We start from the raw sequence: 13,950 nt of genomic DNA on the forward strand, positions 1-13,950 counted from the left end.
TTTCAACTTTGTTTGTTTAAAATTACATTTTTTAATATTCAAACGAGTGGATTTTTTTTGTAATAATTAGTACTAATATTCAATGTCTAACTAAATAAACTACATTAAAATATTTCATATAATAAACATTTTCTTGCTCTGTAAATGTTATGGATTTGATTAGTTTTGGTATAAACCAGTAGTATGGTGGCCTTTCTTCGTTTTCATGAAACTTAAAACAACAACAACAACTACAACAAGAAACGATCGTGAAAGCTGAAAATCCAAATGCTTCAAAAGGGAGACCTCTGGGAGTGAATTCTCAAAGTTAACTAGATTTAATTTATAAAGATGTAGTAACTACTTAAGCATTGGTACATTAAAATTTGAGGTTTATTCTTAAGATTAGATACTTTTTTATCAGTAAAATTTGTAGTCAGGAGTCAGCTAAGGTTAGACAAGGATATGCCAGACGTTAAATTAAGCAAATATTTTTCCCGGACTTTATCTGATTGTTAGGTTATCTACGAAGTATCCAGGATTTTGAGACGTGAAGCTACCATCCCCCTAACACCCGAAGACGTTCCACAGTTTCAGTTTTCAAGTTTGCTGTTATGAAAGTGCAAATCAGAAAGCTTATAACGCTGAAAACCAGGAGTGTCGCAGCAAAGATAGCTCATTGTGTAACTCTGTGCTTAATGACAAACAAACAAATCATGAAAGTGGCGCAAGCAATCTCATTAATTGGTTGAAGGAGCCGGAAAAAAAAAGTTTTTTTGCCCTTTGGTCAGTACTTCAAAATTAAAGACAGGGGCTTTTGATCCAGGCGTTTAACTCACATGCACCTGAGGTTTGGCATTCCAGTTTGGCTAACAAAGCTTTTTATTGGCTATCGTAAGGTAACAAAAGACAGTCAAAATAACGTATTCAGTTAGTTGTGTATGATATTTCTAAGAAGACAACAAGAGACTTGTTAATTATACTATTACCACTTCTCCCACAGCATTTTGTTCGAGTTATTATGTCGGAGTTTATCTGCTATCGATGAATAAAGGAGTTATAACAAGTTCCGCTTTATAAAAATTAATTGGAGATTTTTGTTGACATATCGCTGGTGCTCTATCTCTATCCAGTGGAATATTGTTTACCAACCAACTTGAAATGTTGTCAGAGCGTATCAGCTACTTTTAGTACGCAGGATCTTAAGACGAGTATATCTGATTTAGAAATCCCTGTTCATCGTTGTAAGAAAAAAAAAAAAAAGGCTTTTCATCTTTCCCTTACAAGCCATTTCCAAAACTACGTATTTCATGAAGTTATGCTTTGCGGACCTGAGTGCAACAACAATCGACACATTTATAGAGTGTTTTCTTTTCTCAAGCCAAGAGGTTGTCGTGTTTCATTAGAGCAGAGGTTGGGTTTACTTCTCTCCATTATATAACCCGAAACAAAGTCTATCTGATGCATTAAAAAGTTTCATACTGAGACTTACTCTGTCAAGAGTCATAAGTGTACTCCGTTTCTTGCGACCGGAGCGGCGATATTTCAAAGTGGACTCTGCGTCTATACTTGAGGTATTCCTGATATTTATATTGGTGAGGCTTTTAGTGGTGTATTAGCTGGTCTTTCCAGACGTTCTACTTTCTAAATTAATTCAATTAAAGAGCAGGTAAAGCATTTTGGATGTCCTTCGATCTGTCGTTTTGAAATGGAAATCCCCCTGTTCAACTGAAATTGGCTTTCGAAACGTAACCAGGAGGCAGGGAACGCTTTCAAAGTTCGTTTGATGTGCTTGAGAATCCTATAATGCATGAAAAAAAAATATAGTGCCACTTTTATTGATTTAACCGTCATTTTAGTATATAAAAGTTGTTTGTTTTTTTGCCATGTCGTCGGAAGCACAACGTTTAAATATTTGGTGGTGTTTTATGGCGCAAAACAACTTGACTATTTGCGCCTGTTTCTGTGTAAAGTATATAGATATATTATAACATTGAATTGTAACAGTCTCACGAAGTACTGTAGACCAAAATATAATGTCGTATGTATAATATTGCATGCGGGTTAAATACTTGGTTGTGCCAATAAAGACGAATAAACTGCACATTATTTGTTTTCTTGTTTGTGATCAGAAGAATTAAAAATATGTTCGGCAATAAACAAAGACAGAAAACATTTTTTTTTTCAAACATCAAGTTGGAGATTTTTAAATATTATTTAACAAATATCAACTCATAAAATTGTTGGTTATTAATTACTGTCAGTATCTAGAGACAGTAACTGTTTAATCTGTTGTCGGTTATTAATTCCTGACAGTATCTAAAAACACTAACTGTTTAATCTGTTGTTGGTTATTAATTCCTGACAGTATCTAAAAACAGTAACTGTTTAATCTGTTGTTGGTTATTAATTCCTGACAGTATCTAAAAACAGTAACTGTCTAATCTGTTGTTGGTTATTAATTACTGCCAGTATCTAGAGACAGTAATTGTTTAATCTGTTGTTGGTTATTAATTACTGCCAGTATCTAAAGACAGTAACTGTTTAATCTGTTGTTGGTTATTAATTACTGTTAGTATCTAGAGACAGTAACTGTTTAATCTGTTGTTGGTTATTAATTACTGTCAGTATCTAGAGACAGTAACTGTTGAATATGATGTTGGTTATTAATTACTGCCAGTATCTAAAGACAGTAACTGCTGAATATGATGTTGGTTATTAATTTCTGTCAGTATCTAAAGACAGTAACTGTTGAATATGATGTTGGTTATTAATTACTGTCAGTATCTAGAGACAGTAACTGCTGAATATGATGTTGGTTATTAATTTCTGTCAGTATCTAAAGACAGTAACTGTTGAATATGATGTTGGTTATTAATTACTGCCAGTATCTAGAGACAGTAACTGTTGATTATGATGTTGGTTATTAATTACTGCCAGTATCTCAAGACAGTAATTGTTTAATCTGTTGTTGGTTATTAATTCCTGTCAGTATCTAGAGAGAGTAACTGTTGAATATGATGTTGGTTATTAATTACTGTCAGTATCTAGAGACAGTAACTGTTGAATTCAAGAAATTTAGTTTATCATAGGTCTTTTCGTGTTTGATTTTTTTGCATTATTTTATAGCATGCTGTTTGTTTATAAGTGGCTTGACAGATATGGTACCTTGCGCTAGGTTAAAGAGGATTAATATACAGTTAATAATATTTGATACAGTGTGAACTATACATGATTACCCATGTTTGGTATTGTGTGAACTATACATGATTAACCATGTTTGATATTGTGTGAACTATACATAATTAACCATGTTTGATACAGTGTGAACTATAGGTGATTAACAGTACTTGATATAATGTGAAATGTAGGTGATTAACCTTGTTTGATATAGTATGAACTATAGGGGATTAACAGTGTCTGATATAGTGTGAACTAAATGTGATTAACCATGTCTGATATAGTGTGAACTGTGGGTGATTAAAAACATCTGATATACTGTGAGCTATAGGTGATTAACAATATCTGATATAGTGTGAACTATATAGGTGATTAACAATATCTGATATAGTGTGAACTATATAGATGATTAACCATGTCTGATAAAAAAGGTGAACTATAGGTAATTAACCATGTCTGATATTGGGTGAACTATAGGTGATTAACCATGTCTGATATAGGGTGAACTATAGGTGATCAAGAACGTCTGATATAGTGTGAATTATAGGTAATTAACCATGTTTGATATAGTATGAACTATAGATGATTACAATATCTGATATAGTGTGAATTATACATGGTTAATAACGATTGATATACTATGATCTATACAGTTTTAATACAATTGATATACTGTGATCTATACATGATTAATAATGAGTGATATATTGTGATGTATACATGGTTAATAATGAGTGATATATTGTGATGTATACATGGTTAATAATGAGTGATATATTGTGATGTATACATGGTTAATAACAATTTATATTGTATGATCTATGCATGATTAATAACGATTGATATACTATGATCTATACATCGTTAATAATAATTGATATACTACGATCTATACATATTTAATAACGATTGATATACTATGAGATACGCATGGTTAATAAAGATTGAGGCATGCCCCCAGAAAAGTAATATAATAATATGATTTACCTTTGCAATTTAAGTCAAATATTTAAAATTCGGGGTGCTACATCACCCCGATTCCGACGTCAATGTTTCTTACACGGTGAATTATATATGGTGGATTAATAGCATTTGATATACTATGAACTATACGTGTTTAATAACGGCGTGTATAAAGTGAATTAGAACGAGGGTTAACAACGATGGATTGTATGTAGAAACGCATTCAAGTGGATATATTTTTAACGAGCGCTGGGTTAATGGGTGTTGGTAGTCAGGTGTGTATTTTGTAGTTATATCTGAGTACATATAATTTCTTATATTTCTTATTTCTTTTAAATAACTCATTTACAAGTGTTAAACAAAGCCAGTTAGAGACTTGATTTACTCATTGTTTTCACAAGATATATTACCTAATGAAAATTTTGCTTTAAAATTAGTTTGACTGAGATATTTAAATAAACACTAAAGTTTTTACATTAAAAGCGTAATTACATAAGTGTGTCTCGATGGAAACGATGTGGTGTGCAATATACATTTTTCATATTAATGTGCAATATACATTTTTCATGTTAATGTGCAATATATATTTTTCATATTAATGTGCAATATACATTTTTTCATATTAATGTGCAATATACATTTTTCATATTAATGTGCAATATACACTTTTTATTTTAATGTGCAATATACAATCTTCACATTGCAATCTGTCTGGACGTTATGACATTGACAGCTAGTATTATAAACATGCACTGATAACTTACGTGAGGATCCTTAATGAATTAAATTAGTTTTAGAAAACACCCAGAAATAAACTGTTTGTAAATTTCTTGTATTACCGTGAACGAGTCTAGTTCAACCAGTTTGAGGCCTTGTCGCGTAAGTATGTTTATCCTAATTCATCTTCTCTACGTAATTTGACGTGAAAAATAAAGTTTCACGGCGAACTCAGTTTTCTTCTTATATGGACGATAATACACACACACACACCAATAGAATAATACGGATTATTATAGAAAATTCATGGACTAATAATCATTTAATGTTATGTTATCTTACTCTTTAACGATGTCCATTAAACAAGTGTAATGATCACTGCGCAATGTCCCCGAGAGGTATGGGGGGGGGGCTTAACTCCTAACTGATGAAGTCAGTATTGATAGTAAGTCTACATGTTTTCATGAATTTTCATAATAAAATCACGCGTGTTTCTTTCACCCCCTTTCATTAATGACTTTCACACCAGTTCTACGCTCCAGTAAACGATTTGTTGCACGGAGTTTGGCAGAACAAGTACTTAACCTCGAACTCAGGTGGTAATTAGGGTCGCCACTATCCCCTGGCTTAAGGAGACTTCTATTTGCATTTTAATTAACAGTGCTTTCAAAGCAGATGAAAATGCCGTTTACGCATTTAGCTATCTGAGCTAGCTAGCTACCAAAGCGTACGTTCTTACAGTGCACTTCTGTCTTTGTCGGAAACATGCGCTTTCTTCCACGAAGTTTAGGGTATATTTCTTTGTATGACGACTTTACTGGAGACATTCGATTCAGAAACATATCTACTTCCTATTTACTGTCTGCACGTTCTAATTAACTCTGTTATTTCTTCCCACAACTGTTTATCTTAGACATTACCAATAGACGTATATCTGGACATTTTGCTTCTAGAATTAATTTTGCTTCTAATTAACTTTGCCATTTCTTCCCACAACTGTTTATCTTATACATTACCAGTGGACGTATATATCGACATTTTGCTCCTAATTAACAATGTAATTTCTTCAAACAACTGTATGTCTTTCACATTATCTATGCAGTTATATCTCGACATTTTGCTTCTAATTAACTCTGTTATTTCTTCCCACAACTGTTTATCTTAGGCATTATTTATGGATGTATATCTCGACATTCTGCTTTTAATTAACTCTGTCATTTCTTCCCATAACTGTTTATCTTATACATTACCTATGGATGTATATCTCGATATTTTGCTTCTAATTAACAATGTCATTTCTCCCCATAACTGTCTGTCTTCGTCTTTATCTGTGTAGTAATATCTAGAATTTTGATTCCAAGAATGCACTGTTTAAACAGTCTATTCGTGACTGAAGTGATAACGGAAAAGTTTTGATAAAAACAGTTCTTTGCTGACTTGGTTTCATAGCTATATAAATATTCAAACACGTTTTTGTTTTAGTAAAATAACACATCTAGTTAAATAATACGTGAAAAACTTTTGTTGCTACTATTATTCTTGTCTTCTCAGGTAGCCAAGCGGTAAGCTTTAAGTAAAGCTAAAATTGAGGTTCTATCCATGCGATACAGAGAGCCTATTCTCAAGCTTTAGGCTTAGCAAAAACAAAACCTGTTTTCGCTTTTAGACAGGATATTTGTTATTTTTATGATACAGATATTTAGACAGATTTAATTATTTTTTATGTTTTAGAGATAATCATTTGAACGTGTTAAAAGAAATAAAATTGACAGTTTTAATGTGTTTTTTTTCATCATCTTATATGATTACTACTTTGTTAAGTTTTGAAACACCTTTTCGCATAGAAATTTCTAGAAATAAACCGAATAATTAACTACTGTTTTTCTCTCCTTCTCTCGGAAGTATAAATCCATCTTTGTAACGGTTTTCTAAATGCTATAAATTATTTCTGAAAATATCGCAATGGTTCCCAAGAACTTTTGCTTTCGGCAAGATCTTTGAAAATATATTATTTCAGTGGTAGTAAGCAATGCAGTAAAGAATCCCAAGTTATGGCATTTAAATATTTACATCTACAGTGAAATTAAAAACAACAGAGAGAATCGTTCTATGAGCCGTTTTGCCGCTACTGAAAAGAATGTACTATCCTCTACAGTCTACAGGATCAAATGTAATCGGGTTAAGAAAAACGTTCTAGATGCGTAAAATTAACAACCTGATATGACGTTTTGATGAGACGTTACTTTTAAATGTATCTGTTTTTGTACAGCCTGATAACAAATTCCAAAAACGTTTAGTACAATAGGCAAATATAACGAAGACGTCATCCCGGTTGGTCAGCTATAAGTTTACATACTTACAACGCTGAAGTTCAGGGTTAGATTCCTTGCAGTAAACACAACAGATGGCTCAATGTGGCATTGCTTTAAAACAGAAAACCCACGAACAAATGAACGAAAACACAATTTTCATTATATACTGATATCAGCTGTTTGGAATGTGACAATTAGGTCGTTGGTATCTTTAGGGGCCGGTAGATGGAAATGTCATTCTTAATTTCTACGAGTTAAGCAAAATGTCGGTAACAATGCAAGTGGCGTATCTAATTTTTTTACCGTCCTATGTAAACCATAAACTGTAAAAACAAAATTAATGTGAAACATGGTTATCGTATGACGTCACTGTGCTATTAACCGGCTCATGTTAGAATTCCACAGACCTAAGTTACATAAGATTTTAAAAACTCATTGTAGTAGGTATCCTCATAAAATAATTTGCTTTTAATGAATAAAAGAACAGGAAACAAAAGATGGAACATTACTGCTAGTATCAAGTGAGTGTGTTATTTGCAACGTTTAAAGAAGAAACGACATTACTTGTTGTATTTACGATGTCTACAGTTTTGGCCCATGGAAGTCTAGCTCACTCCTGGCAAAGAATTTGGATTATTTTGTGCTTTTCCACGGAATGGTCAGGGATGGACATGGATACACATGCTAGATTTGCTGGGGCCTATGTCCGGCAATTAGTTACGGGAGAATAGTATAGTGCCCTGACCTTTAAGCCTTCGTTTTGTGACTTGATCTGAATGAACAATAAATAGCTTAACACTCCTACGAAAAGACGTTTCTAGTCCTGATTTCTCCAAGCCCGTTCCCCTGGCTGTGGTTTCGCTAGATAGTAGATATGAAAAGTGGGAATCTCGTTAATCCATTCATTAAAGGATTTAAATGGCAATTTCATTTAAATACAAAATTATTAGCCTAATATTAATAACCTTTCAAGTTGCTCTGGGGCCTATTAGGCTCCACTTTTCGTAGGAATGTTAATCTTACACGAAAACATTTCCTTGTCTGGTTGTGGGAGTAGAGAGGAAGCTTTACTCAACCATGTTGATGTGACGACCGTCCCATCGCATATAACCAACTGCCCAAATGGCACCCACTCTATAACAGAAATACTGTCGTGGAATTCATCGAGATTTTTTTAGTAGAATGGCCGATAAACCAGGAACTGGTCTGAGAACTATGCCACTCTGGACGCGTTACATTACTCCAGTAGGCAGGAAGGTGCGATAATCATCTTCTATTGCACACTTCTATCGACGTAAGGGACTGCCATGTGTGAGAAGCTGCTTACGTTCAACTAGTCTGTCATTGTAGCCCGAATTGGGAAGAAAGTCCTGATTATACTGTTTCTAACTTGCTGCAGAGTAAATGTCAGTAAACGCGTGCCATTCGCCATGCTTCTCTTCAGAGCAACGAGTGTCTGTTCTTGATGACGAGAAACCCACTTGAAATAAAAATGTGGGTATTAACACTTTTATCGATAAGCAGAGAACAACATTTTTACCTTCCTAGGTCTGTGTCTCTCTCTCGGTCGTGGATAAACGGGAACTTACAGACTCTATTGTTTTCCGAAGTGAAATTGACTCGTCATCCTATTGACGAAGGACAACACTATAGTTTCAAATGACTTAGAGATTCCTCACTAAGCGACCTCATATATGTTTAGTTCCAGGTATCGTTTCGTTCTTTTAATGACTGTTTGTGTTCTATGGATTTTATTGATCTATACTCTTATTTATTCGTCGGAGGTATTCATATATGGCGTCACAGAGATGGTTGATTGTGTTCTTGAAGTGTATATTTACTTTGAAAGAGGATGTGTATAGTAAAAACTATAATAATAAGGAATAATGAGGAATAACAGCGTTTCTTGTGCTCATTCGCCCAGCTAGGTACTTGGGTTATTTATATGTTAGTGTTAGCCTTACGCTTGTGAGTCCAGCAAGGTGCTTGCGTTAGCTAAATGTTACACGTCAGCCTGAAAACGCTTTGTTTTTAGGAAGAAAAGTATTACATACTGGAATGTCAATAAATATCAGTCACCGTTTTTTATTTTGTACTTTGAAGAAACGAATCATTGCTTTATATAAAGAAAAAACGAAGATATAATCACGTTGCTCTGACATTTCAACAATTGCATACATTTTAATTGTTAAACTGATGTCCAGTTACAAGGTACCATTTGCGGAGCTCCGTCCGATCTGAACCGATTTGTGTCTTTAACTAATTTTGTATGAACCATAAAAGATCAGTTTTTTCTATCTTCCAAATGTGTTCCCTAATGTGAAGAGCAGGAAGAAATATCTTAACATTTGCAGGCCTAATATTTAGCCTCGCCCTGGTGGGCAGAGCACAGATAGTCCATCGTGTAGCTTTGTGCTTAATTTTAAACTATCAAACAAAGCCAAATACTGGAAATCAAAATCATGCAAGATCGCAGAATTCCTTTCTTACGTTTCTCTTAATTATGGATTTCAGTTTAGAGCTGTTCCAGTTTTAGAAGTTTTGCTTCTCACAAATCATTGGACTTATCCAAGGGATCTTTTGGGTCTTTCACTCAATATCACATCTTGCGAGCTGGGTTAATCTTGATCACACTAAGAGTTAAATTAAGTGTTTCTTCTGTGTGTGTGCTCGGTCAGGAACATTTTAACTTTAAACAACAGAAACCGATGAAACAACAGACTCGGTAGGCCTGATATTAATGATCATATTTCATGATAGAAAAACACGTGCGTTCAAGAAGTCTTGATAGAAATGAATAAAAAGCCTGTAACTCGAAATGGACCTTTCTTCTTCAGGGGCAAACTGATCTACTAATTGTATTTTTGTACTTATAACTGTAAAGGCTGTCCGCTGCCAACCCTAACTTTGAATTACTGACCAGAGGAGAGGTAAACTTTCAGTTGTATCCAACCATCTATCTTCCGTGCTAAAAGGTTGACTATCACTCTTATAACACAACCAAAGATTAAAGTGGAGGGATGGAATATTTTACGTTATTCCATGGATTCGAACCTACATGTAAGATTCCAAACCTAGAACTCAAGTGGATGAGTGACGAAAATCGGTTTAAACTAAACATTCTTCGACATTTGTTGCATTTTACAGGATTTAAATCAGACCTGAGTGGAAATAGAATTTCGATTGTCTTTTAAATGCTTATTCTGGCAAGTTTCTCGTGATAAAGATTAAAAAACAAAATACAAAAAAAAACGAGAAAAGAAGTCTGCGTTGTTTTGTATTCGTTGGAAAGTAGGTAGTGTATTATTTTACAGCGTTCCAAAATATGTTAATTACAACAACCGTACCAAAAATTGGCGACTAAATATCGTAGTATATTCTAATGTTTAATAAAAGATTATGGTGCTCAATTCGTAGTCGAATCCCAATCACCCCAAACATGCTCGCCCTTTCAGCCGTGGGGGCGTTACAAAGTAACGATCAATCCCACTATTGGTTGGTAAAAGAATAACCCAAGAGTTGGCGGTGAGTGGTGATGACTAGCTGCCTTCCCTCTTGTCTTATAGTGTTAAATTAGGGACGGCTAGCGCAGATAGTCCACGGTAGCTTTGCGAGAAATTCAAAAACATCGCAGATAGCCTATTTGCTTTACGCCATAAAACGCCAAACCCACACATCACCCACCCAAAAACAAACAAAACGACTCAAATGTAGCCATTTTTCGGTCTTTGTTTTCTACGCAGTTGGTATACTATCATCAGGACACGCTAGCCATAAAGCCACGCCTGGGTCTGTCTAAGATTATGTATATATATATTAAAACATGGTTACGATATTGATTGTAAAATCTCGTTACGAAACCTATTTCTAAAGGAGTCAATATATTTTGCCGTCTTTATGATGACGACTTCTTAAAAACTTTATTACGTTTAGAACTGTAACTATCTACGGCAAATTAATACTCATTGATGAAAAAAAAAGTTTTATTCCAATAATGAGAAAAAGAGAAAGGATTAGGATAATAACCCGGTTAGTGACATAAGTCACATCGAAAACTACAAACTTTTTTATTTTTTTATTTTTGTTTTCATTTAGCAGTAACTAACTTACCATAGAATATATAATGAAAGATTGCAGGCTATCACTGGAGACAAAAAATAATAATAATAAATACGTGATACGTAAAACGTTATATTATAGAATCCTAAAAGTCATCTGAACGAATGCATGTATTAGTTTTTTTTTAACGACGTAATTTTTTGAGAAGAGTACTTATTTAAATTTGTCTGTACATGCTAACGTAATGTCTGGTTTTTCAGACAACGAGTTGGCTTTGGAGCTGCCTGTCACTAAGGGCCAATCAACTCCGCGTATATCACGAGTTGCCATGTCAACGGAAACTAAGCCGCAGGGGTTTGTTTTCGGAAACGATTCGGAAGGTAATTAGACATCAGCTTATTTTTACTAAAATGAGACAAAATAATAATCCTCGTCGAAACAGATAATTATAAGAAATCTCAACCATATATAGCATCTTTACTGTAAGCTATGCATAGAGAGAAAGAGAGAGTTAGTGAAACTACATTTGTTGACTCGTACTCGTTAAATTTAATTTCATATTACGGAAGAAAACAGGTTTGTTGTTTGCTAGCGTACATGTTTATATACATACAGCGCTACGTATAGTGGTAAATAGCAGCAAACATGTACTGGCAATTTGATGTAAACTACCAACCAACACATACCGATAACAACTTATAACAACAAATGTAATGTAGGTTCATCTGACCAGTAACGTAGGAACAACATGAATCGCAAATGTAATAGGCAGTTGTAAACTACCGACGACATATACCTGTAATTTAATATAAACGGTGTTAAACTATCAACGATGTACACCTGTAATTTAATGTGTACGGCGTTAAACTATCAACGACATATACCTGTAATTTAATTTAAACTACTAGCAATGTACACCGACAAGTTAATATGTGGTTGTAAGTAAACTACCAGAAAACGTATACCAACAAGTTAATGTGTGTTAGTAAACTACTAGCAACGTATACCGACAAGTTAATGTGCGTTAGTAAACTACTAGAAAACGTATACTGACAAGTTAATGTGTGGTAGTAAACTACTAGCAACCTATACCGACAAGTTAATGTGCGTTATTAAACTACTAGAAAACGTATACTGACAAGTTAATGTGTGGTAGTAAACTACTAGCAACGTATACCGACAAGTTAATGTGTGGTAGTAAACTACTAGCAACGTATACCGACAAGTTAATGTGTGGTAGTAAACTACTAGCAACGTATATCGACAAGTTAATGTGCGTTAGTAAACTACTAGAAAACGTATACCGACAAGTTAATGTGTGGTAGTAAACTACTAGCAACGTATATTGACAAGTTAATGTGTGGTAGTAAACTACTAGCAACGTATACCGACAAGTTAATGTGTGGTAGTAAACTACTAGCAACGTATACCGGGAAGTTAATATGTGGAGATGAAATAATAATAGTTAACATCGACGTTACTTGAACTTCTAATGTCATTAAGTGTTTTGAACTTCATGATTCGTCTACGGTGTACCAATGAGTCCACTTCGGTCTTTTTTTGTTTTTCAAAAATTAAATAGAAAAACTGCTCACTGTTGCGAATGGAACATGCAACAATGCAATATTTGAATCCAGATAAGTTACTTTAAAACGTATAGTGGGAAATGAAACATTTGAATAATATCACGTAAGTTATAGAGGAAAAAAATTGAGCAACGTTTCGAGCAAACACACTCTATTACGTCTGTGTCGTTAAGCCTAACGCTACGTGTTTAGTTGGCTATGGTCTATTTAAGTGGTTACCTATTATGCTGAAAGGCTCAGTTTATCCAAAGCTTGTTTTAGAACCAGGTCATCTGTGCTCTACCTACAGTGGGTATCGAAATCCAAATTTAAGCGTTACACTCATCCAGGCGTTCCCTTAAACCACTGGGTGCAGGGATACATTAAACTGAAGGAGTGATAAGTATGATATATCAATATTATTATCTGACGTCAGTGTTTACATAACGCATGTTGCTATTGTGTTATTACATTTACCTACCCATGAGCAGAGATGAGCAGATATGATTGTTAACAATGCGGTATTTTTAAATGAAAATAATAGATTATATTTGTACTTAGGGTAAAAAATAAGCAAAACCCGCATTATTTTCTAAGATTCAATATAGATATTTTAAAACCATAAGGCCATTCAACAATTGTGAATCAATGGTTGACTGTGGAAATGTGAAAAAAAATTCATTATTTTGCTTATAGTTGTTAAAGGAAGTACAAACGACAATAACGACACTAATGGGAGTACCGAGTACTATGATAAGCCTAGAGGTTCTGGATATTTTGAACGACACAGTGCAAAAACAGTTATTAATAAGAATGGTCAATATGAAGCAGTTGATTCAAGTTGTGTCTACTTACTGTTGGATGGGTAAGTGGCACTATTTAGATAATCCATAGTTTTAACTTATCTATTATAAACCTAACAATAAAGTTTCATATAAAATAATTTTATTGTTGTACCTACTATGATAAATGGTTTTATTTCACTTACAGGGACTTTTATGTGTCCGTTTGTATCCTAGTGGCTGCTTGCCGCTCTTTAAGTGCGTAAAAAGAGTAGCAGTTTTTGTATGTACATATAATCCTGAGATATGTGTTTTTATTTTTCGTAAATCACTTGAGGTGTTGCAGAAGGCACAAAAAACTTTAAAGCGAATATATGAAATACTAAACATCAC

The 13,950-nt window shown here is 34.0% G+C and overlaps 1 protein-coding gene across 1 annotated transcript in view; it reads left to right on the forward strand.

Moving 5' to 3' along the window:
- LOC143252551 (receptor-type tyrosine-protein phosphatase N2-like) overlaps positions 1 to 13,634 on the forward strand; it is a 116,996-nt gene extending 103,362 nt beyond the window's left edge. Inside the window, exons 6-7 of the mRNA XM_076504883.1 lie at positions 11,471 to 11,590; positions 13,472 to 13,634. The gene's annotated coding sequence lies outside the window, so the exon portion shown is untranslated. The remainder of the gene's footprint in view (positions 1 to 11,470; positions 11,591 to 13,471) is intronic.
- The last annotated feature ends 316 nt before the right edge of the window (positions 13,635 to 13,950 follow it).

Source organism: Tachypleus tridentatus, chromosome 6 (assembly GCF_004210375.1).
Source record: "Tachypleus tridentatus isolate NWPU-2018 chromosome 6, ASM421037v1, whole genome shotgun sequence".
Lineage (NCBI taxonomy): Eukaryota > Metazoa > Arthropoda > Merostomata > Xiphosura > Limulidae > Tachypleus > Tachypleus tridentatus.